Source organism: Podarcis bocagei (genome assembly GCF_964188305.1).
Source record: "Podarcis bocagei genome assembly, chromosome: 6".
NCBI lineage: Eukaryota > Metazoa > Chordata > Lepidosauria > Squamata > Lacertidae > Podarcis > Podarcis bocagei.
In genome coordinates, this window is record NC_138130.1 from 15,561,050 (window position 1) to 15,572,511 (window position 11,462).

An 11,462-nucleotide genomic window follows, 5' to 3' on the forward strand; every position below is an offset into this window, starting at 1 on the left:
CCTTCCATGGGTTCAAAGAGGACTACATTCCATCGCTCCTATGCCCAATCCACACTTTTCTGTTTTGGACTTCTGCCATTCCTTTGTAGTGCATAGGTATATTACTTTGCTGCTTGGATGAAAAATTCTGGATTCCCACCCACCCCATGTGTAGCTTTGTACTGACGGGGTGGGGTGGGAATCAATTTCATAATATTTGGGGGAAACAGAAATATTACTGATCTGTTCACAAAAAATTAGAAATAAATACCTTTCCTCTCCTATTATCTCTTGTCGGTCTGTTTCCTACATATAGTTGTTCACCTTCAATTTACACATGGATATTTGTTCCCTCCTGCGTTAAGAGGAAATCTACTATTCATTTCAGTGGACATAAATGAATTCTCTCCCACTGACTGCAGTATTGCTTGCAAAGTTCAAGTTATTCTTGATTATTCGCAAGTGGTTGCACCTCTCCCTCCCCCCCCCCCCATGGACCTCATAGCCTTTTTTTTCATTTTATCATACCTCCATACCCAAGAATTTGAGTCACTTATGTCCGGCTGTGTACAAAAGCTTGGGCACCCACTGAATCTCCTGTGGTTTGCAATAAGATTGCTTTTTGTGACTGTGAAATAGAAACAGGAAATTCAAGGTGTGCTTTGGAAACCCAAATGGTAAAAGATAAGACTATGGTTCTTAATGACATTTTGTCCCGTAGCAAAGGTGGCAACATGACCTTTTATGTTCTGATGGTTTTTAAATACAAAAACATTACGTAAGGAAACCAGTACTGAACATGCAACAGTTTATTTTAGTGCCTCCTTCTTTGTGCTTAACAATATGGTGCCTAAAATATATTGACCACCAGGCAGATTGAATTTATCCAAACTGGAACCTCCATGGTTAGCATGGAAAGCTTGATATGTGACAAGAACTTCAGCATCCCTTAATAATGAGAAAATACTGAGGAAATTTGGGATGAAATGAAACTCTAATGGTAGTCATTCTGCAGCAATTTTACAAGGTAATATTAAATATTACTGGCAGTGCTTTTTCAATTGAGCTATTTATGTGTGGTGGGAAAACCTATTACCGCTGCCAAGGGATTTTGCGTTGTGACAAACCGATTCAGCTGCAGAGGTTTGAGGAAATAGTAAACAACTGTGGATAATGAATGGGCAATAAATATCCTTTTGCTTGACTGTAGAAGTGTTGATGACTAGGGCAGTGTTTCCCAACCACTGTTCCGCGGCACACTAGTGTGCCGCGAGATGTTGCCTGGTGTGCCGCGGGAAAAATTAAAAAATTTGAAAGATTTTTTTTTTTAAAGTCAAATTTTCGATTGGGGCGCCGTCACTAGATGACCCCTGGGGTTCCCTCCCTCCCTCCCGCTCTGCGCCTCCCTCCTCCTCCTCCTCCGGGGAGGCCCTTCCTGGCTCTCGGCCAAGGCTTGGCGGCTGCCACTCACTCACTCGCTTGCCCACCCGTCCCTCCATCCCTGCACCCGGCCTCTCCCCCTCCGTCCCCGGCGCGGGGGCTGCCGGGATCCGTAGTCCCCTCGCCCTTGGGCTCCGCGCCCGCGCGGGGTGCGCGAACTACGTTTCCCAGCGTGGCCTGGCGGGCCGGGTGTTTTGTTTGAAGCGCTCTTCTCCCGGCCATGGAATGAGCGCAGCGGCGGCGGCCGGGCGGGCAGGGGCTCTTCCGCGCAGACCCCGCGCAGCCTGCCGGCGCCCCCGCGGAGATCGGGCGGCAGGATGGAGCCCGGGGATCCCCACGGAGGCGGAGCGGCGGAGGCGGAGGCTGCCCCCCAGGTAGGGCTGCGTCGGGGTTTTTTTATTTTTGCAATGCTGCATCCGCGCCGGAGGGGAAGCATCGGACCGCGGGGAGACCCCTTGGCGGGCGTGCAAGGCAATGCATGCGTGCAGGCGTTGCATGGAGTGCAGTGCAATGCAATGGCAACGCGGCGCCCTGCATGCATGCATGCAACTTCCACCGGCGCTCCGGACTTGGCAGGTGAGGGGGGTCCCCAGTGGGCGGCAGAGAGAGCCGGGAGGGCGAAGGGGAGCCAGGGGGGAGCAGCGCTGCTCCCCGAGCCGAGCCCGGGGGGAAACTTCGGCGTCGTTGCGCCGGGTGTTGGAAGCGGAGGCTGGCGGGGGCCCCTCACCTGCAAAACCTGGTCGCCTCTCATATATTTTGTGCATTGCATTCATCGCCCGCTTTCTCCTCCAAGGAGCTCCCGGGGGCGCGCGTGGTTCTCCCCGTGTTATCCTCGCAACAACAGCCGTGCAAGGTGGGTCAGGCGAGTGGCCCAAGGGAGCACCCAGGGATTGTCCTGGCCAGGTGGGGTGATTTGAACCCTGCTCTCTGCCCGGTCTTCGTCCTCATTTAGCCCCCACATGTGCATGACTGTGCATGACTGAGGTTTTCCCCCCTCGTCTTGGCTATGGTGTGAGTCTGTCCTGTTAATTAATGGGGTTCTGCCTTCGGAGAAGATGAGCCAGCCCTCAAGGAGGTGATTCTGTAATTTGCTAGCAATTCATGTCCCTCCCGGCGTGACGCTGCGCGCTGACGTCACGGGGCTGTAATGGTGGTGTGCCTCGAGATTTTTTTCATGAAACAAGTGTGCCTTTGCCCAAAAAAGGTTGGGAAACACTGGACTAGGGAGCCATGTTCAAACTGTGGGTAATAAACTGAAATCTCCCACGAGTTATTTGCCGAATATGACAAAATAATTAAATATAAGTGCAGGTGTTTAATGCATTTGAAGTTGCTATGAATGAAAGGAGATATTGGTGATGTGGGAGAAAGGAATTATGAAGTTAAAATATCTAGGTCCCATTTTATCTTGGGTCATGTCCCCAATGCAGAATATCTAAGTAGCATCTTGAGTGGCACTTGAACAGTCCAATCCAGCTCTGTAGTCCAGTGGTTACTGGGTCAATCCTGCATAGAAGTGACTGGAAGGTTTATTAGTATAAAATGCAGTGGCCAGGTTGGTCACTGGGGCAAGACAGACTGGAAATATAGCACCAATCCAGTCCTGACTGCCAATTGGCTTCTGGACCCAATTCAAAGTCTTGGTTTTGGCCTATAAAGCCTTAAACGGCACAGAACCGCAATACCTCAAGGACTGCCTCTCCCCATATGAACCAACCCAGAGCCAATCATCATCTTCATCTGAGGTCCTTCTTTGTGTGCTTCCTCCACAAGAGGTCCGGCGGGCGACAGTGAAGGCCTTTTCTGTGGTGGCTGCCTGCTTGGAGATGTTCTCTGGAGGGAAGCTGGCCTATTGCCTTTGTTACATAGCTTTAGGCACCAAGAAAAGACACTCCTTTTCTCCCAAACCTTTGGCCAATAAACATGCTATGGCTATTCAAATTGTGTGTTTGGGGGGGGTATTATTTATGTTTGTTGTGGTGGTATGTATTTCCCTATTGTCAACTGAAGTACTGCATACATAACATCAACCGCCCTGTGACCCCTGGATGAAGAGCAATATATAAATTTTAACAAGTTACTAGTGTATGGGACGCGGGTGGCGCTGTGGTCTAAACCATAGAGCCTAGGGCTTGCCGATTGAAAGGTTGGCAGTTCGAATCCCCACGACGGGGTGAGCTCCTGTTGTTCGGTCCCAGCTCCTACCCACCTAGCAGTTCAAAAACACATCAAAGTGCAAGTAGATAATAGGTACCACTCCGGCAGGAAGGTAAATGGCGTTTCCATGCACTGCTCTGGTTCGCCAGGAGTGGCTTAGTCATGCTGGCCACATGACCCAGAAAAACTGTCTGCGGACAAACGCCGGCTCCCTCGGCAAGGAAAGCGAGATGAGCGCTGCAACCCCAGAGTCGTCCATGACTGGACCTAACAGTCAGGGGTCCCTTTACTTTTACCTTTAGTGTATGATTGGCTTGTTCAGGTCTTTTTTTCTGGTCTCAGAAGAACTTCTGTAGCCGCCTGTTTGCTTCATGCTTCCCTTCAAAGCCCTTATAGCATGAGTTGTAAGTACACAAAGCAGCGTCTCCTGCCTGAGTGCTCCACCCATGCCACTACCCTCAAACATCTTAGGGGAACTGAATTTAATTCTAAATTATATACCGGAAACATGGGATATTACAAGGGGTCCAAAAAAAAGAATAATGGATGTACCGTGCCATATTAGGAGCAAAAAAACTTGTTCTGATGAATTGGAAGAGCCGCAAAAAGATTCCATTGAGCACATGGATTGATAATATGGACAGACTAGCTATAGTGTGGTATAGTGGTTAAGAGCGGTAGTCTCGTAATCTGGGGAACCGGGTTCGCGTCTCCACTCCTCCACATGCAGCTGCTGGGTGACCTTGGGCCAGTCACACTTCTTTGAAGTCTCTCAGCCCCACTCACCTCACAGAGTGTTTGTTGTGGGGGAGGAAGGGAAAGGAGAATGTTAGCCGCTATGAGACTCCTGAAGGGGAGTGAAAGGCGGGATATCAAATCCAAACTCTTCTTCTTCTTCTACATACGAACGAATTGCATGTTGACGCAAATTAAGAGTGGATAAATATGAAGAAATCTGGAAGGAATATTTAAGTGATAAGGTGGACAGTGGTGGGGAGTAGGGGGAGGAGACGTGGGAAAATACTGTTAAAAAGGTGTAGTCATAGGTATATCAGTACTCAAATGTGAAATGTTAAATTGTGTTATTAGTGTTATTGCAGTATTTGTTGTATGTGGTTATAATGGTTGGGAGTTACTCGTGCATAATCCTGCTCCGTTTGAGCATTAGATTGCCTGGTTAAACCCTCCGGACTGCACAGCCCATCTCAGCGTGGCTGCCCTTAGTCACTCGTAGAATCTGTCTGTGGGCGTTTCTTAAAGCGTTGCCAACATAAGAGTTGTTTGATGCCCAATCGTCTCCGCCTCTCACTGCACGGGAGTCTCCTGCGCAGGGTGGGCGTGGGCAGCGGGGTGCTTGGGCTCTCCTCACTAACTTCCAACGAAGAGTCCTGGAGCCCCTGCACCTCCTTGTCCCGTTGCTCTCCTGGATCCCTGGTGTTCTCTTCCCCTTCTTCCCAGCGCTAGGACCTTCTCCTGCAGAATCAGAGACCCTCTCCTTCTCCCGTGCCTCTGATGGCAGTTCCCTGACAGTGGTTTTTGTGGTTTTTGTTTGTATTGAAAAATGATTAAATAATAATTATTATTATTTAAAAACCATCTTCAGCTGAGCCCTGACTGAGCCAGAATGAGCAAGTTATCTTCAGGTTAGCCAGAGTTGGGGACATAATGTTGGCTGAGCCCGACTGCTCAACGTATGGGCCATCTGAGCCAGATATTTGCTGCATCCTAAGCTGCTTATTCCACCCAGTCTTGCCACAGAACTGTCCCCTTAATTACTGTTTAAGGAAGGCAGCACTTTTCTTTCTTTAAAAAAACAATAACCATGCTGAGTGTTTTAAAAGTGCCACATGCTTAGAGCAATCATTTAAAATTCCAGCTGTGTTACTGTTGATTGAATAGTGTTTGAGCTATCCCTGTTTTCTGATCAAGTTATTTTTTTCATGGACGATTACTTAGTTTTTGACATTATCCTTCTAGGATCTGGAACTACTTGTTTGCCTATATCTCAAAAGTAATAATAGCTGGATCCAGACCAAGTTATTAGCACTAAGGTTCCATCGAGAACAGTTATTTCAATGGGACCTAAGAACAACGGACTGGGTATGGATCCAATCCAATGTTTGTTTGGTAATTGCAGCTAGACCTTCAAACAGCATGGCATAAGTCAAGTCATCTCCATGCAGGTGTAATCATGATTTCCCCGCCCTACAAGAGAATGTGCTAAATGAAGTGCTTAATGATTATTAGTGGGTACCTGATTGAAATAATAGTTAGGGCCACTTTTACATGTTCACTAATCCAAATGGGCCATGTTGCTGCATTAAGCACTGACAAGCTAACTATTTCTGTCTTGTGTAACCAAAGTAATCTAATAAAATTATTCAATTAATTCACAGATTTGTTCATTACGGAGATAAATTGTACATAAATGCAACAAGCAAAATGAGCTCTAAAATAAAGAGGGTATTATAGCTAACATACAATAAAAAATTACATGAAGCCTCATGTAAGCCTCAAGAACACTTCTCCTCCTGAGTCAACTATTTTATTGAATTCCTAAGTGCCATTTAACAAAATTTGCTATGCAACAAATATACTTTAAATTCACTCACATGGAGGGAAATGTTCTAGCAACACACGCTTTCTCTCTCTCTCTCAACTGTACAAGATGCATACCCATTCTGAGGCTGAATGAATAGATTCAGTGTGATAAATCAGATTACAATAAACTATACTAGTCAAATGGGGCAACTCTTTAGCTAACTGTTTGATGTCGACAGTACAAATACTATTAAAGACAGCTGCTGAAATGCTCTGTTTCTGAAATTCCTTTAAAAAAATGAATGAAACACCCCCCATGATTTGGGGGAAGGGGTGGGTTGAGAATGAAGTTTTTCACTTGATTGCATCAACATTCCTTAAACATAAGTATGGCAGCTATGTTCAAACTGAAAATATTTTGGACAAAGTAGCTGGAGACAAAAACAACAATAAAATCCCACCAAAGATGGAAAATAAATTAATCAGAAAGCAAACTTCACATATGCTAATCCTGAAATTAATTCAAGAAGTTATCTGTGGACAATCACAAGGCTGACAGAGCAGAATGGCTGGCACTGCTATTCCGTGGCTAACACATGGAAAAAATTGGGATATATCCACCCCCCTACTTTTAGTTTCAACTCTTTTTAATTTCTCATGCTGGTAACTGGACTTCCATAGGCAGTAGGAGTTCTTTTGTGTCAACAGTAACAGCAGAGCAAGTCACAGTAGGACAAAAATATATAGGGAGAGTAGAAAAGTGGAAAGGATTTGTTGCGATTCATTACTACTCATAATTTCGTTGGAACTCAAAATGGCTCTGAAATTCCTGTAGTACTTTCCTGTACACCTTCCAGGAGTTCAAGTCATAGTCATCTCAGCATGGGTTCAGGACTTCTCAAGAAGCGGCAAAGGTGCCCATGACATACATAATCAGCTACTGATACAATAGCACCTTCCTACTATAACACATGCATTCAGAGAGAGAGAGAAAGACTTTCAAGGAAGCTTCTTACATAAGTAATTATAGAAATACTTTCTGCAGGATTTTTCAGGTATACAAATTAGTTCTCCTGGCACCTCCTCCGCCACATCATGCCGTGCGGATCATAATGGCCATCTAGTCAAAGAAGATAGCAGGTTGGCTTTCCTTTCTTAAGATGAAGATTTCCCACCATGCAGATGTAGTAGGAAATTCTGAAATTAATCTACCGTGGCATGAGAGCTACCTGATCTTGAGAATATGATGTGTCTGTTACCCTAAAAGAGAGAGGCGTAGAACTCAAACATAGAACTCTCCTCATGTACTGGTCTGCCTCTCATTATATCCATAAAAATGTCACATTCTTCAATCCAAAAACTTGAATTTCTTAATAATGTCTCAAGTTCCTTCCCCAGCTGCTGCTGTTAAGGAAAATGTGTCAGATGTTCAGAAGGCTGGTTTTTCATTTATTAACAGATGTCAAGAAATAATACACCAGCGTTACCTAAATCTTGTTCTATCTTTATTGAATCCCATGCTCTAAATTGCTATTTTGATCAATGTAATGACAACTGATTTTGGTTAGCCTGCCTTTTGTCTATTGTAATATTTGAGTTCTGTTATCAAATATTTTATGTATTGATACCTACCACTTTCTGTTTTGTCCCATGATCAATGCTTATACGTCCACCTAGAAAACACAGTGCATCTGTCAGAGAACCCTCAATGTTGCAGATGGTAAGAGAACCATGTTCACACAGGTCTTCAACCCTACGTAAACTTACATGGCCATTGTGAAAACAAGATGCTGGACTAAATGGCCCACTGGCCTGATCCAGCAGGATATTATGTGCTTAAGTGTGTGGCTTTTATTTGTACCCTTCCTTTTTCCCTGATGTGACTCAAGGTGGCTTAGAGATAAAAACAAGAATGGTTAAAAACATAGAAAAAGGAATCGTTAAAATGAAACTAAACATTGATAGATTGAAAACTATATACATCCTTGTGCAAATTAATTGAAACAAACAATGAATTTAGTACAGTAGTTTATTGCACAAAACTCACATATATGTACATTAGTAACGGATATGACCTCTGCTATTTTTAAGCAGCATTTGAACATGGTTTGGCATGGAGTCTACTAGTTTCGAACAGTCACTGTTGATTTTCGGATCCCAGTACCACACTTGTATCAGCGCCTGAATGAGCTTCTCCATAGTCATACAGTCTATAGCACGGAGGCGACTTCTGCATATAGCCCACAAATTCTCAATGGGATTTACATCCGGGGAATTCCCTGGCCAATCAAGTACCTATATTTGCTGCTCTGTCATGAATTTATTCACCACTTTTGATGTGTGACATATGCAATATCCCAGTACCATCAGGATATCTCTTTTCCAGCTCTGGAATAACTCTCTTTCATAGAACCTCAATATATTGTGGTGAGCGCATCATTCCTTCTATTGGCTGGACCATAGAAGGACACCATAATAACTGAAGCATCCCCATAACATCTTCTTTTGTGGGTGCTTGACAGACTGATCGATGTGGCATAGAAAACATGCTTTGTTTCAATTAATTTGCACAAGGGTGTAGATATGTAAAGTCTGTAATAATTACAATAAAAACAGCATGGCACTATCCGTTTAATTAAAAGCAGTCTATTCCCAAAAAACTTTTGGAACAAGTAAGTTTTCACCTCCTGACACAAGGACAGCAAGGAAAAGGAGCCAGTCTAGCTTCTCTAGAAAGAGAATTCCAAAGTCTGCAAGCAGGCACAAAGAAGGCCCTCTTCTGTGTCCCCACCCAATGTGCTCACGAGAACGGTCTCCCCCAAAGTTCTCAAAACCTGGGAAGTTTTGTATGAGGGAACATGGTTTTTCACATAGCTTGGAACTAAGCTGTTGCAAAGCTTTATAGGTCATAATCAGAACATAGAATTATGCCCCCAAACAGGCCAGTAGCCTGTGGACCTTTTCTAGGCAGGGAGTCATATGCTTCCCGCAACCAGCCCCAAACATGGCAAAGTTCTGGACAATATCTCTCCCCCTCTCCTCCCATGCTCTTACAACGTGTGGTTGAAACTGCAAGCCTAGGAGAGATATAATGGAGAGGAACAGCTGGGACTGTCAATGGGAGCTTCTCTTGCTGTTGGAAGTACATGTGTTAGACACACACTTTACAGAAGTAGCCAGAGAATGCAAAGTCTAGTTTCCTCTTCTTGTTTGGAATACTGAAGTGCCTGCATTTCCCTTCTCAATCGACACCCCCACACCTACCCCTTCTAGCTCAAATCTCAGGGCCATAAGAAATGATGTAACAGCAGCAGCAGCAACAACAACAACAGCAACAGCAACCACACAATCACCACCACCACATTTTATTTATATCCCACTCATCTGGCTGGGTTGCCCCAGCCACTCTGGCGGCTTCCAACACACATAAAAATAATAATGAAACATTAATAGTTACAATCAGATCCTATACAAAAAAGGCATTAAAAATAAATAACATATCAAACAAAGCAATATTCAATAATCCATTAGAATCCAGTAGTAAACAGCAACAGAAAGGCAGCTTCTTCTTTGATTTTCATCAATGCCTTTTTCTGCACATTTGGTCCTAGTAAACACATTTTGCATTGCTCGTCTGGATAGCAGAATTGCAAAATTCAAAGAAGTGTGGGTTTCAGAGGATGGCTATGTCTTGGAATCCAAAGAGGGGTTCTCGGCCCCTGCCCACATCCTCATCTCCTTGTTGATGTAGGAGGATTTTACCTGATCAGCCCTTTTACAAGTTTGTTTATAGGGCTCGTTGGGAAACGAAAATCAAGCGTGGGAAAGAAAGAACGGCAGGTATGCCTATCATCATTTGGGAAATGTGCTCAGCCCCTCAAATATTTTATTGGAGGGGCTGAAGGGGTCTCAGCCCCTAGGAGTTGGCTCCTATCAGTCCAGCCTAGCCACAAATAAGTATTCAGCCCTCTGTAAGGGTAAGTCCCATTGAACTAAGCGGTGTGAATTATCCTGCTAATGTTGTGCTTTAAAGCAAAAATATAATTGCTCCAGAAACAGAACTACTCTTCTACACACCTATAATGGGAATTGGGGGTTGCTCGTGTGTAAGTTGCCGCCACTCTCGGTGAGGTTGCCTGGATAAACCTTTTCCTGGCTGGACAGTCCTGATTCCGCGTCTGTCTCAGTCACTGACAGAATCTGTCAGTGGGTGTTTCCTGAACTTCTTCCAACATAAAAGTTCCTTGACGGATAGTCTCCGCCTAGCCTCCCTGCGCGGAAGTCTTCTGCGCAGGGTGGGTGTGGGCAGTGGAGGACCAATGCTCTCCCCGCTGGTCTCTGGTGAAGAGTCCTGGAGCCATCCCTCCGAAACCCGCCTCTGCCCACCTTTCTCCCTGGTGTAACGCTGATTTCCTTCCCCGGTCACCGAGTCCTCTCTTTTCCTGCTGGGACCTTCTCCGGCATCGCTCGGAAGCCCTTCCACCACTCCTGACTGCGATGGCAGTTCCCTGACAACACCCATGAAGTCTGGGAGGACTATTACAACAAGCAGATTTAATATTCACACTTTAGGAGATTTGGGTTACAGTGTGCAGAAAACCAGAGTTATCTTAACACACACACACACACCTAAAATAAGGGGGGGTGTCTAATTAAAAGAGACCTAATCCTTATTACAATTTTGTTCTTCCTTTCAAGTAATAAATAATTCATTATTGACTAATACATTTGTTTTCCCTAAGAGTTATGCTAAAGTGTATAGGAAGTTGTAATTTTACCTTAATTAGTGTCACTTAATAAAATGTTTCTTCCTGATAAATATTCATCGTTACTTGTCCTTAATCCTAAACTAATCCACATCATTAGAGTCTGTCCAAATTCAGTTTTGTCTAAACCTTCTTTTCCGCGGTAAAAAGAATATCTACAAATATATTCTGCTCAAATAGTCTGTAAACATCATTTAAAATAATGCCCATGTTCAAATATTAATTATCTTCATCCCCTAAAACTGAAATGATATTCTGACACATCTTGCACCTACTGTGTTCTTCAAAAAAAGAAAAAGAAAATATATATTTAAAACTGCATTCTAAATATGTGATTGTTTGGATGCAGCATTTCATTTTCTGACAGGAAAAAAAGGTAACAACTCTGTAGCTTAAGAGGACAACCGCCTAATGGTATTCACAAAATATATGATCCAACTTTATACAAGGAACTGCAATTGGAGTTCTGGCTTTAGTGGTTGTATTATGAATTAAAAGAACTGCTATAATTAGCAACGAGTTTATTTTCTAGCATGCTAAGCAAAAAAAAAAAAAAAAAAAAAAAGGCAGTCCCTTAGC

General features: G+C 44.1%; 1 long non-coding RNA gene across 1 annotated transcript; it reads right to left on the reverse strand.

Annotated features, from left to right (window-relative positions):
• Positions 1-9,468: 9,468 nt before the first annotated feature.
• Positions 9,469-10,752, reverse strand: LOC308589221. The gene is made up of 2 exons (XR_014009165.1): positions 10,636-10,752; positions 9,469-10,194 (listed from the first exon to the last, which is right to left on the reverse strand). It is a non-coding gene; the product is annotated as an uncharacterized lncRNA (long non-coding RNA).
• Positions 10,753-11,462: the final 710 nt, after the last annotated feature.